This window comes from Ranitomeya variabilis, chromosome 2, assembly GCF_051348905.1.
Source record: "Ranitomeya variabilis isolate aRanVar5 chromosome 2, aRanVar5.hap1, whole genome shotgun sequence".
In the NCBI taxonomy this organism is placed as follows: domain Eukaryota; kingdom Metazoa; phylum Chordata; class Amphibia; order Anura; family Dendrobatidae; genus Ranitomeya; species Ranitomeya variabilis.
The window spans coordinates 619,226,500-619,240,177 of record NC_135233.1 but is presented as its reverse complement, the minus strand read 5'-3'; the positions used below and the strand labels follow the sequence as shown (position 1 = coordinate 619,240,177).

At 31.9% G+C, this 13,678-nt stretch overlaps 1 protein-coding gene across 1 annotated transcript in view; it reads right to left on the bottom strand.

Moving 5' to 3' along the window:
- KIAA0513 (KIAA0513 ortholog) overlaps positions 1 to 13,678 on the bottom strand; it is a 485,188-nt gene that overhangs the window by 404,177 nt on the left and 67,333 nt on the right. The gene's annotated exons all lie outside the window — the stretch shown is intronic.

The window sequence follows — 13,678 nt, the reverse complement described above, 5'->3', positions numbered from 1 at the left end:
TTTGTAGTACTTGTAGTGGTAATAGTGGTATTTGTAGTACTTGTAATAGCGGTATTTGTAGTACTTGTAGTGGTATTTGTAGTACTTGTAATAGTGGTATTTGTAGTACTTGTAATAGTGGTATTTGTAGTAGTGGTATTTGTAGTACTTGTAGTAGTGGTATTTGTAGTACTTGTAATAGTGGTATTTGTAGTACTTGTAATAGTGGTATTTGTAGTACTTGTAATAGTGGTATTTGTAGTACTTGTAATAGTGGTATTTGTGGTTCTTGTAGTGGTATTTGTAGTACTTGTAATAGTGGTATTTGTGGTACTTGTAGTGGTAATAGTGGTATTTGTAGTACTTGTAGTGGTAATAGTGGAATTTGTAGTACTTGTAATAGTGGTATTTGTAGTACTTGTAGTGGTATTTGTAGTACTTGTAATAGTGGTATTTGTAGTACTTGTAGTAGTGGTATTTGTGGTACTTGTAGTGGTATTTGTAGTACTTGTAATAGTGGTATTTGTAGTACTTGTAATAGTGGTATTTGTGGTACTTGTAGTGGTAATAGTGGTATTTGTAGTACTTGTAGTGGTAATAGTGGTATTTGTAGTACTTGTAATAGCGGTATTTGTAGTACTTGTAGTGGTATTTGTAGTACTTGTAATAGTGGTATTTGTAGTACTTGTAGGAGTGGTATTTGTAGTACTTGTAATAGTGGTATTTGTAGAACTTGTAATAGTGGTATTTGTAGTACTTGTAATAGTGGTATTTGTAGTACTTGTAATAGTGGTATTTGTAGTACTTGTAGTAGTGGTATTTGTAGTACTTGTAAGAGTGGTATTTGTAGTACTTGTAGTGGTATTTGTAGTACTTGTAATAGTGGTATTTGTGGTACTTGTAGTGGTATTTGTAGTACTTGTAATAGTGGTATTTGTAGTACTTGTAATAGTGGTATTTGTGGTACTTGTAGTGGTATTTGTAGTACTTGTAATAGTGGTATTTGTAGTACTTGTAATAGTGGTATTTGTAGTACTTGTAATAGTGGTATTTGTAGTACTTGTAATAGTGGTATTTGTAGTACTTGTAATAGTGGTATTTGTGGTACTTGTAGTGGTATTTGTAGTACTTGTAATAGTGGTATTTGTGGTACTTGTAATAGTGGTATTTGTAGTACTTGTAATAGTGGTATTTGTGGTACTTGTAGTGGTATTTGTAGTACTTGTAATAGTGGTATTTGTAGTACTTGTAGTGGTATTTGTAGTACTTGTAATAGTGGTATTTGTAGTACTTGTAATAGTGGTATTTGTGGTACTTGTAGTGGTATTTGTAGTGCTTGTAATAGTGGTATTTGTAGTACTTGTAATAGTGGTATTTGTGGTACTTGAAGTGGTAATAGTGGTATTTGTAGTACTTGTAGTGGTAATAGTGGTATTTGTAGTACTTGTAATAGCGGTATTTGTAGTACTTGTAGTAGTGGTATTTGTAGTACTTGTAATAGTGGTATTTGTAGTACTTGTAATAGTGGTATTTGTAGTACTTGTAATAGTGGTATTTGTAGTACTTGTAATAGTGGTATTTGTGGTACTTGTAGTGGTATTTGTAGTACTTGTAATAGTGGTATTTGTGGTACTTGTAATAGTGGTATTTGTGGTACTTGTAGTGGTAATAGTGGTATTTGTAGTACTTGTAGTGGTAATAGTGGTATTTGTAGTACTTGTAGTGGTATTTGTAGTACTTGTAATAGTGGTATTTGTAGTACTTGTAATAGTGGTATTTGTAGTACTTGTAATAGTGGTATTTGTAGTACTTGTAATAGTGGTATTTGTGGTACTTGTAGTGGTATTTGTAGTACTTGTAATAGTGGTATTTGTGGTACTTGTAATAGTGGTATTTGTGGTACTTGTAGTGGTAATAGTGGTATTTGTAGTACTTGTAGTGGTAATAGTGGTATTTGTAGTACTTGTAATAGCGGTATTTGTAGTACTTGTAGTGGTATTTGTAGTACTTGTAATAGTGGTATTTGTAGTACTTGTAATAGTGGTATTTGTAGTACTTGTAGTAGTGGTATTTGTAGTACTTGTAGTAGTGGTATTTGTAGTACTTGTAATAGTGGTATTTGTAGTACTTGTAATAGTGGTATTTGTAGTACTTGTAATAGTGGTATTTGTAGTACTTGTAATAGTGGTATTTGTGGTACTTGTAGTGGTATTTGTAGTACTTGTAATAGTGGTATTTGTGGTACTTGTAATAGTGGTATTTGTAGTACTTGTAATAGTGGTATTTGTGGTACTTGTAGTGGTATTTGTAGTACTTGTAATAGTGGTATTTGTAGTACTTGTAGTGGTATTTGTAGTACTTGTAATAGTGGTATTTGTAGTACTTGTAATAGTGGTATTTGTGGTACTTGTAGTGGTATTTGTAGTGCTTGTAATAGTGGTATTTGTAGTACTTGTAATAGTGGTATTTGTGGTACTTGTAGTGGTAATAGTGGTATTTGTAGTACTTGTAGTGGTAATAGTGGTATTTGTAGTACTTGTAATAGCGGTATTTGTAGTACTTGTAGTAGTGGTATTTGTAGTACTTGTAATAGTGGTATTTGTAGTACTTGTAATAGTGGTATTTGTAGTACTTGTAATAGTGGTATTTGTAGTACTTGTAATAGTGGTATTTGTGGTACTTGTAGTGGTATTTGTAGTACTTGTAACAGTGGTATTTGTGGTACTTCTAATAGTGGTATTTGTAGTACTTGTAATAGTGGTATTTGTGGTACTTGTAGTGGTATTTGTAGTACTTGTAATAGTGGTATTTGTAGTACTTGTAGTGGTATTTGTAGTACTTGTAGTGGTATTTGTAGTACTTGTAGTGGTAATAGTGGTATTTGTAGTACTTGTAGTGGTATTTGTAGTACTTGTAATAGTGGTATTTGTAGTACTTGTAATAGTGGTATTTGTAGTACTTGTAATAGTGGTATTTGTAGTACTTGTAATAGTGGTATTTGTGGTACTTGTAGTGGTATTTGTAGTACTTGTAATAGTGGTATTTGTGGTACTTGTAATAGTGGTATTTGTGGTACTTGTAGTGGTAATAGTGGTATTTGTAGTACTTGTAGTGGTAATAGTGGTATTTGTAGTACTTGTAATAGCGGTATTTGTAGTACTTGTAGTGGTATTTGTAGTACTTGTAATAGTGGTATTTGTAGTACTTGTAATAGTGGTATTTGTAGTACTTGTAGTAGTGGTATTTGTAGTACTTGTAGTAGTGGTATTTGTAGTACTTGTAATAGTGGTATTTGTAGTACTTGAAATAGTGGTATTTGTAGTACTTGTAATAGTGGTATTTGTAGTACTTGTAATAGTGGTATTTGTGGTACTTGTAGTGGTATTTGTAGTACTTGTAATAGTGGTATTTGTGGTACTTGTAGTGGTAATAGTGGTATTTGTAGTACTTGTAGTGGTAATAGTGGTATTTGTAGTACTTGTAATAGTGGTATTTGTAGTACTTGTAGTGGTATTTGTAGTACTTGTAATAGTGGTATTTGTAGTACTTGTAGTAGTGGTATTTGTGGTACTTGTAGTGGTATTTGTAGTACTTGTAATAGTGGTATTTGTAGTACTTGTAATAGTGGTATTTGTGGTACTTGTAGTGGTAATAGTGGTATTTGTAGTACTTGTAGTGGTAATAGTGGTATTTGTAGTACTTGTAATAGCTGTATTTGTAGTACTTGTAGTGGTATTTGTAGTACTTGTAATAGTGGTATTTGTAGTACTTGTAATAGTGGTATTTGTAGTACTTGTAGGAGTGGTATTTGTAGTACTTGTAATAGTGGTATTTGTAGAACTTGTAATAGTGGTATTTGTAGTACTTGTAATAGTGGTATTTGTAGTACTTGTAATAGTGGTATTTGTAGTACTTGTAGTAGTGGTATTTGTAGTACTTGTAATAGTGGTATTTGTAGTACTTGTAGTGGTATTTGTAGTACTTGTAATAGTGGTATTTGTGGTACTTGTAATAGTGGTATTTGTGGTACTTGTAATAGTGGTATTTGTAGTACTTGTAATAGTGGTATTTGTAGTACTTGTAATAGTGGTATTTGTAGTACTTGTAATAGTGGTATTTGTGGTACTTGTAGTGGTATTTGTAGTACTTGTAATAGTGGTATTTGTAGTACTTGTAATAGTGGTATTTGTGGTACTTGTAGTGGTAATAGTGGTATTTGTAGTACTTGTAGTGGTAATAGTGGTATTTGTAGTACTTGTAATAGTGGTATTTGTAGTACTTGTAGTGGTATTTGTAGTACTTGTAATAGTGGTATTTGTAGTACTTGTAGTAGTGGTATTTGTGGTACTTGTAGTGGTATTTGTAGTACTTGTAATAGTGGTATTTGTAGTACTTGTAATAGTGGTATTTGTGGTACTTGTAGTGGTAATAGTGGTATTTGTAGTACTTGTAGTGGTAATAGTGGTATTTGTAGTACTTGTAATAGCGGTATTTGTAGTACTTGTAGTGGTATTTGTAGTACTTGTAATAGTGGTATTTGTAGTACTTGTAATAGTGGTATTTGTAGTACTTGTAGGAGTGGTATTTGTAGTACTTGTAATAGTGGTATTTGTAGAACTTGTAATAGTGGTATTTGTAGTACTTGTAATAGTGGTATTTGTAGTACTTGTAATAGTGGTATTTGTAGTACTTGTAGTAGTGGTATTTGTAGTACTTGTAATAGTGGTATTTGTAGTACTTGTAGTGGTATTTGTAGTACTTGTAATAGTGGTATTTGTGGTACTTGTAGTGGTATTTGTAGTACTTGTAATAGTGGTATTTGTAGTACTTGTAATAGTGGTATTTGTGGTACTTGTAGTGGTATTTGTAGTACTTGTAATAGTGGTATTTGTAGTACTTGTAGTGGTATTTGTAGTACTTGTAGTGGTATTTGTAGTACTTGTAGTGGTAATAGTGGTATTTGTAGTACTTGTAGTGGTATTTGTAGTACTTGTAATAGTGGTATTTGTAGTACTTGTAATAGTGGTATTTGTAGTACTTGTAATAGTGGTATTTGTGGTACTTGTAGTGGTATTTGTAGTACTTGTAATAGTGGTATTTGTGGTACTTGTAATAGTGGTATTTGTGGTACTTGTAGTGGTAATAGTGGTATTTGTAGTACTTTTAGTGGTAATAGTGGTATTTGTAGTACTTGTAATAGCGGTATTTGTAGTACTTGTAGTGGTATTTGTAGTACTTGTAATAGTGGTATTTGTAGTACTTGTAATAGTGGTATTTGTAGTACTTGTAGTCGTGGTATTTGTAGTACTTGTAGTAGTGGTATTTGTAGTACTTGTAATAGTGGTATTTGTAGTACTTGTAATAGTGGTATTTGTAGTACTTGTAATAGTGGTATTTGTAGTACTTGTAATAGTGGTATTTGTGGTACTTGTAGTGGTATTTGTAGTACTTGTAATAGTGGTATTTGTGGTACTTGTAATAGTGGTATTTGTAGTACTTGTAATAGTGGTATTTGTGGTACTTGTAGTGGTATTTGTAGTACTTGTAATAGTGGTATTTGTAGTACTTGTAGTGGTATTTGTAGTACTTGTAGTGGTATTTGTAGTACTTGTAGTGGTAATAGTGGTATTTGTAGTACTTGTAGTGGTATTTGTAGTACTTGTAATAGTGGTATTTGTAGTACTTGTAATAGTGGTATTTGTAGTACTTGTAATAGTGGTATTTGTAGTACTTGTAATAGTGGTATTTGTGGTACTTGTAGTGGTATTTGTAGTACTTGTAATAGTGGTATTTGTGGTACTTGTAATAGTGGTATTTGTGGTACTTGTAGTGGTAATAGTGGTATTTGTAGTACTTGTAGTGGTAATAGTGGTATTTGTAGTACTTGTAATAGCGGTATTTGTAGTACTTGTAGTGGTATTTGTAGTACTTGTAATAGTGGTATTTGTAGTACTTGTAATAGTGGTATTTGTAGTACTTGTAGTAGTGGTATTTGTAGTACTTGTAGTAGTGGTATTTGTCGTACTTGTAATAGTGGTATTTGTAGTACTTGTAATAGTGGTATTTGTAGTACTTGTAATAGTGGTATTTGTAGTACTTGTAATAGTGGTATTTGTGGTACTTGTAGTGGTATTTGTAGTACTTGTAATAGTGGTATTTGTGGTACTTGTAGTGGTAATAGTGGTATTTGTAGTACTTGTAGTGGTAATAGTGGTATTTGTAGTACTTGTAATAGTGGTATTTGTAGTACTTGTAGTGGTATTTGTAGTACTTGTAATAGTGGTATTTGTAGTACTTGTAATAGTGGTATTTGTAGTACTTGTAATAGTGGTATTTGTGGTACTTGTAATAGTGGTATTTGTGGTACTTGTAATAGTGGTATTTGTAGTACTTGTAATAGTGGTATTTGTAGTACTTGTAATAGTGGTATTTGTAGTACTTGTAATAGTGGTATTTGTGGTACTTGTAGTGGTATTTGTAGTACTTGTAATAGTGGTATTTGTAGTACTTGTAATAGTGGTATTTGTGGTACTTGTAGTGGTAATAGTGGTATTTGTAGTACTTGTAGTGGTAATAGTGGTATTTGTAGTACTTGTAATAGTGGTATTTGTAGTACTTGTAGTGGTATTTGTAGTACTTGTAATAGTGGTATTTGTAGTACTTGTAGTAGTGGTATTTGTGGTACTTGTAGTGGTATTTGTAGTACTTGTAATAGTGGTATTTGTAGTACTTGTAATAGTGGTATTTGTGGTACTTGTAGTGGTAATAGTGGTATTTGTAGTACTTGTAGTGGTAATAGTGGTATTTGTAGTACTTGTAATAGCGGTATTTGTAGTACTTGTAGTGGTATTTGTAGTACTTGTAATAGTGGTATTTGTAGTACTTGTAATAGTGGTATTTGTAGTACTTGTAATAGTGGTATTTGTAGTACTTGTAGTGGTAATAGTGGTATTTGTAGTACTTGTAATAGCGGTATTTGTAGTACTTGTAGTGGTATTTGTAGTACTTGTAATAGTGGTATTTGTAGTACTTGTAATAGTGGTATTTGTAGTACTTGTAATAGTGGTATTTGTAGAACTTGTAATAGTGGTATTTGTAGTACTTGTAATAGTGCTATTTGTAGTACTTGTAATAGTGGTATTTGTAGTACTTGTAGTAGTGGTATTTGTAGTACTTGTAATAGTGGTATTTGTAGTACTTGTAGTGGTATTTGTAGTACTTGTAATAGTGGTATTTGTGGTACTTGTAGTGGTATTTGTAGTACTTGTAATAGTGGTATTTGTAGTACTTGTAATAGTGGTATTTGTGGTACTTGTAGTGGTATTTGTAGTACTTGTAATAGTGGTATTTGTAGTACTTGTAGTGGTATTTGTAGTACTTGTAGTGGTATTTGTAGTACTTGTAGTGGTAATAGTGGTATTTGTAGTACTTGTAATAGTGGTATTTGTAGTACTTGTAATAGTGGTATTTGTAGTACTTGTAATAGTGGTATTTGTAGTACTTGTAATAGTGGTATTTGTGGTACTTGTAGTACTTGTAATAGTGGTATTTGTGGTACTTCTAATAGTGGTATTTGTGGTACTTGTAGTGGTAATAGTGGTATTTGTAGTACTTGTAGTGGTAATAGTGGTATTTGTAGTACTTGTAATAGCGGTATTTGTAGTACTTGTAGTGGTATTTGTAGTACTTGTAATAGTGGTATTTGTAGTACTTGTAATAGTGGTATTTGTAGTACTTGTAATAGTGGTATTTGTAGTACTTGTAATAGTGGTATTTGTAGTACTTGTAGTAGTGGTATTTGTAGTACTTGTAGTAGTGGTATTTGTAGTACTTGTAGTAGTGGTATTTGTAGTACTTGTAATAGTGGTATTTGTAGTACTTGTAATAGTGGTATTTGTAGTACTTGTAATAGTGGTATTTGTAGTACTTGTAATAGTGGTATTTGTGGTACTTGTAGTGGTATTTGTAGTACTTGTAATAGTGGTATTTGTGGTACTTGTAATAGTGGTATTTGTAGTACTTGTAATAGTGGTATTTGTGGTACTTGTAGTGGTATTTGTAGTACTTGTAATAGTGGTATTTGTAGTACTTGTAGTGGTATTTGTAGTACTTGTAGTGGTATTTGTAGTACTTGTAGTGGTAATAGTGGTATTTGTAGTACTTGTAGTGGTATTTGTAGTACTTGTAATAGTGGTATTTGTAGTACTTGTAATAGTGGTATTTGTAGTACTTGTAATAGTGGTATTTGTAGTACTTGTAATAGTGGTATTTGTGGTACTTGTAGTGGTATTTGTAGTACTTGTAATAGTGGTATTTGTGGTACTTGTAGTGGTAATAGTGGTATTTGTAGTACTTGTAGTGGTAATAGTGGTATTTGTAGTACTTGTAATAGCGGTATTTGTAGTACTTGTAGTGGTATTTGTAGTACTTGTAATAGTGGTATTTGTAGTACTTGTAATAGTGGTATTTGTAGTAGTGGTATTTGTAGTACTTGTAGTAGTGGTATTTGTAGTACTTGTAATAGTGGTATTTGTAGTACTTGTAATAGTGGTATTTGTAGTACTTGTAATAGTGGTATTTGTAGTACTTGTAATAGTGGTATTTGTGGTTCTTGTAGTGGTATTTGTAGTACTTGTAATAGTGGTATTTGTGGTACTTGTAGTGGTAATAGTGGTATTTGTAGTACTTGTAGTGGTAATAGTGGAATTTGTAGTACTTGTAATAGTGGTATTTGTAGTACTTGTAGTGCTATTTGTAGTACTTGTAATAGTGGTATTTGTAGTACTTGTAGTAGTGGTATTTGTGGTACTTGTAGTGGTATTTGTAGTACTTGTAATAGTGGTATTTGTAGTACTTGTAATAGTGGTATTTGTGGTACTTGTAGTGGTAATAGTGGTATTTGTAGTACTTGTAGTGGTAATAGTGGTATTTGTAGTACTTGTAATAGCGGTATTTGTAGTACTTGTAGTGGTATTTGTAGTACTTGTAATAGTGGTATTTGTAGTACTTGTAGGAGTGGTATTTGTAGTACTTGTAATAGTGGTATTTGTAGAACTTGTAATAGTGGTATTTGTAGTACTTGTAATAGTGGTATTTGTAGTACTTGTAATAGTGGTATTTGTAGTACTTGTAGTAGTGGTATTTGTAGTACTTGTAAGAGTGGTATTTGTAGTACTTGTAGTGGTATTTGTAGTACTTGTAATAGTGGTATTTGTGGTACTTGTAGTGGTATTTGTAGTACTTGTAATAGTGGTATTTGTAGTACTTGTAATAGTGGTATTTGTGGTACTTGTAGTGGTATTTGTAGTACTTGTAATAGTGGTATTTGTAGTACTTGTAGTGGTATTTGTAGTACTTGTAGTGGTATTTGTAGTACTTGTAGTGGTAATAGTGGTATTTGTAGTACTTGTAGTGGTATTTGTAGTACTTGTAATAGTGGTATTTGTAGTACTTGTAATAGTGGTATTTGTAGTACTTGTAATAGTGGTATTTGTAGTACTTGTAATAGTGGTATTTGTGGTACTTGTAGTGGTATTTGTAGTACTTGTAATAGTGGTATTTGTAGTACTTGTAATAGTGGTATTTGTGGTACTTGTAGTGGTAATAGTGGTATTTGTAGTACTTGTAGTGGTAATAGTGGTATTTGTAGTACTTGTAATAGTGGTATTTGTAGTACTTGTAGTGGTATTTGTAGTACTTGTAATAGTGGTATTTGTAGTACTTGTGATAGTGGTATTTGTATTACTTGTAGTAGTGGTATTTGTAGTACTTGTAGTAGTGGTATTTGTAGTACTTGTAGTGGTAATAGTGGTATTTGTAGTACTTGTAGTGGTATTTGTAGTACTTGTAATAGTGGTATTTGTAGTACTTGTAGTGGTACTTGTAATAGTGGTATTTGTAGTACTTGTAATAGTGGTATTTGTAGTACTTGTAGTAGTGGTATTTGTGGTACTTGTAGTGGTATTTGTAGTACTTGTAATAGTGGTATTTGTAGTACTTGTAATAGTGGTATTTGTGGTACTTGTAGTGGTAATAGTGGTATTTGTAGTACTTGTAGTGGTAATAGTGGTATTTGTAGTACTTGTAATAGCGGTATTTGTAGTACTTGTAGTGGTATTTGTAGTACTTGTAATAGTGGTATTTGTAGTACTTGTAGGAGTGGTATTTGTAGTACTTGTAATAGTGGTATTTGTAGAACTTGTAATAGTGGTATTTGTAGTACTTGTAATAGTGGTATTTGTAGTACTTGTAATAGTGGTATTTGTAGTACTTGTAGTAGTGGTATTTGTAGTACTTGTAATAGTGGTATTTGTAGTACTTGTAGTGGTATTTGTAGTACTTGTAATAGTGGTATTTGTGGTACTTGTAGTGGTATTTGTAGTACTTGTAATAGTGGTATTTGTAGTACTTGTAATAGTGGTATTTGTGGTACTTGTAGTGGTATTTGTAGTACTTGTAATAGTGGTATTTGTAGTACTTGTAGTGGTATTTGTAGTACTTGTAGTGGTATTTGTAGTACTTGTAGTGGTAATAGTGGTATTTGTAGTACTTGTAGTGGTATTTGTAGTACTTGTAATAGTGGTATTTGTAGTACTTGTAATAGTGGTATTTGTAGTACTTGTAATAGTGGTATTTGTAGTACTTGTAATAGTGGTATTTGTGGTACTTGTAGTGGTATTTGTAGTACTTGTAATAGTGGTATTTGTGGTACTTGTAATAGTGGTATTTGTGGTACTTGTAGTGGTAATAGTGGTATTTGTAGTACTTGTAGTGGTAATAGTGGTATTTGTAGTACTTGTAATAGCGGTATTTGTAGTACTTGTAGTGGTATTTGTAGTACTTGTAATAGTGGTATTTGTAGTACTTGTAATAGTGGTATTTGTAGTACTTGTAGTAGTGGTATTTGTAGTACTTGTAGTAGTGGTATTTGTAGTACTTGTAATAGTGGTATTTGTAGTACTTGTAATAGTGGTATTTGTAGTACTTGTAATAGTGGTATTTGTAGTACTTGTAATAGTGGTATTTGTGGTACTTGTAGTGGTATTTGTAGTACTTGTAATAGTGGTATTTGTAGTACTTGTAATAGTGGTATTTGTGGTACTTGTAGTGGTAATAGTGGTATTTGTAGTACTTGTAGTGGTAATAGTGGTATTTGTAGTACTTGTAATAGTGGTATTTGTAGTACTTGTAGTGGTATTTGTAGTACTTGTAATAGTGGTATTTGTAGTACTTGTGATAGTGGTATTTGTATTACTTGTAGTAGTGGTATTTGTAGTACTTGTAGTAGTGGTATTTGTAGTACTTGTAGTGGTAATAGTGGTATTTGTAGTACTTGTAGTGGTATTTGTAGTACTTGTAATAGTGGTATTTGTAGTACTTGTAATAGTGGTATTTGTAGTACTTGTAGTAGTGGTATTTGTAGTACTTGTAATAGTGGTATTTGTAGTGCTTGTAATAGTGGTATTTGTAGTACTTGTAATAGTGGTATTTGTAGTACTTGTAATAGTGGTATTTGTAGTGCTTGTAATAGTGGTATTTGTAGTACTTGTAATAGTGGTATTTGTGGTGCTTGTAATAGTGGTATTTGTAGTACTTGTAATAGTGGTATTTGTAGTACTTGTAGTAGTGGTATTTGTAGTACTTGTAATAGTGGTATTTGTAGTACTTGTAGTGGTATTTGTAGTACTTGTAATAGTGGTATTTGTAGTACTTGTAATAGTGGTATTTGTGGTACTTGTAGTGGTAATAGTGGTATTTGTAGTACTTGTAGTGGTAATAGTGGTATTTGTAGTACTTGTAATAGCGGTATTTGTAGTACTTGTAGTGGTATTTGTAGTACTTGTAATAGTGGTATTTGTAGTACTTGTAGGAGTGGTATTTGTAGTACTTGTAATAGTGGTATTTGTAGAACTTGTAATAGTGGTATTTGTAGTACTTGTAATAGTGGTATTTGTAGTACTTGTAATAGTGGTATTTGTAGTACTTGTAGTAGTGGTATTTGTAGTACTTGTAATAGTGGTATTTGTAGTACTTGTAGTGGTATTTGTAGTACTTGTAATAGTGGTATTTGTGGTACTTGTAGTGGTATTTGTAGTACTTGTAATAGTGGTATTTGTAGTACTTGTAATAGTGGTATTTGTGGTACTTGTAGTGGTATTTGTAGTACTTGTAATAGTGGTATTTGTAGTACTTGTAGTGGTATTTGTAGTACTTGTAGTGGTATTTGTAGTACTTGTAGTGGTAATAGTGGTATTTGTAGTACTTGTAGTGGTATTTGTAGTACTTGTAATAGTGGTATTTGTAGTACTTGTAATAGTGGTATTTGTAGTACTTGTAATAGTGGTATTTGTAGTACTTGTAATAGTGGTATTTGTGGTACTTGTAGTGGTATTTGTAGTACTTGTAATAGTGGTATTTGTGGTACTTGTAATAGTGGTATTTGTGGTACTTGTAGTGGTAATAGTGGTATTTGTAGTACTTGTAGTGGTAATAGTGGTATTTGTAGTACTTGTAATAGCGGTATTTGTAGTACTTGTAGTGGTATTTGTAGTACTTGTAATAGTGGTATTTGTAGTACTTGTAATAGTGGTATTTGTAGTACTTGTAGTAGTGGTATTTGTAGTACTTGTAGTAGTGGTATTTGTAGTACTTGTAATAGTGGTATTTGTAGTACTTGTAATAGTGGTATTTGTAGTACTTGTAATAGTGGTATTTGTAGTACTTGTAATAGTGGTATTTGTGGTACTTGTAGTGGTATTTGTAGTACTTGTAATAGTGGTATTTGTAGTACTTGTAATAGTGGTATTTGTGGTACTTGTAGTGGTAATAGTGGTATTTGTAGTACTTGTAGTGGTAATAGTGGTATTTGTAGTACTTGTAATAGTGGTATTTGTAGTACTTGTAGTGGTATTTGTAGTACTTGTAATAGTGGTATTTGTAGTACTTGTGATAGTGGTATTTGTATTACTTGTAGTAGTGGTATTTGTAGTACTTGTAGTAGTGGTATTTGTAGTACTTGTAGTGGTAATAGTGGTATTTGTAGTACTTGTAGTGGTATTTGTAGTATTTGTAATAGTGGTATTTGTAGTACTTGTAGTGGTACTTGTAATAGTGGTATTTGTAGTACTTGTAATAGTGGTATTTGTAGTACTTGTAGTAGTGGTATTTGTAGTACTTGTAATAGTGGTATTTGTAGTGCTTGTAATAGTGGTATTTGTAGTACTTGTAATAGTGGTATTTGTAGTACTTGTAATAGTGGTATTTGTAGTGCTTGTAATAGTGGTATTTGTAGTACTTGTAATAGTGGTATTTGTGGTGCTTGTAATAGTGGTATTTGTAGTACTTGTAATAGTGGTATTTGTAGTACTTGTAGTAGTGGTATTTGTAGTACTTGTAATAGTGGTATTTGTAGTACTTGTAGTGGTATTTGTAGTACTTGTAATAGTGGTATTTGTAGTACTTGTAGTGGTATTTGTAGTACTTGTAATAGTGGTATTTGTAGTGCTTGTAATAGTGGTATTTGTAGTACTTGTAATAGTGGTATTTGTAGTGCTTGTAATAGTGCTATTTGTAGTACATGTAATAGTGGTATTTGTAGTGCTTGTAATAGTGGTATTTGTAGTACTTGTAATAGTGGTATTTGTGGTACTTGTAGTGGTAATAGTGGTATTTGTAGTGCTTGTAATAGTGGTATTTGTAG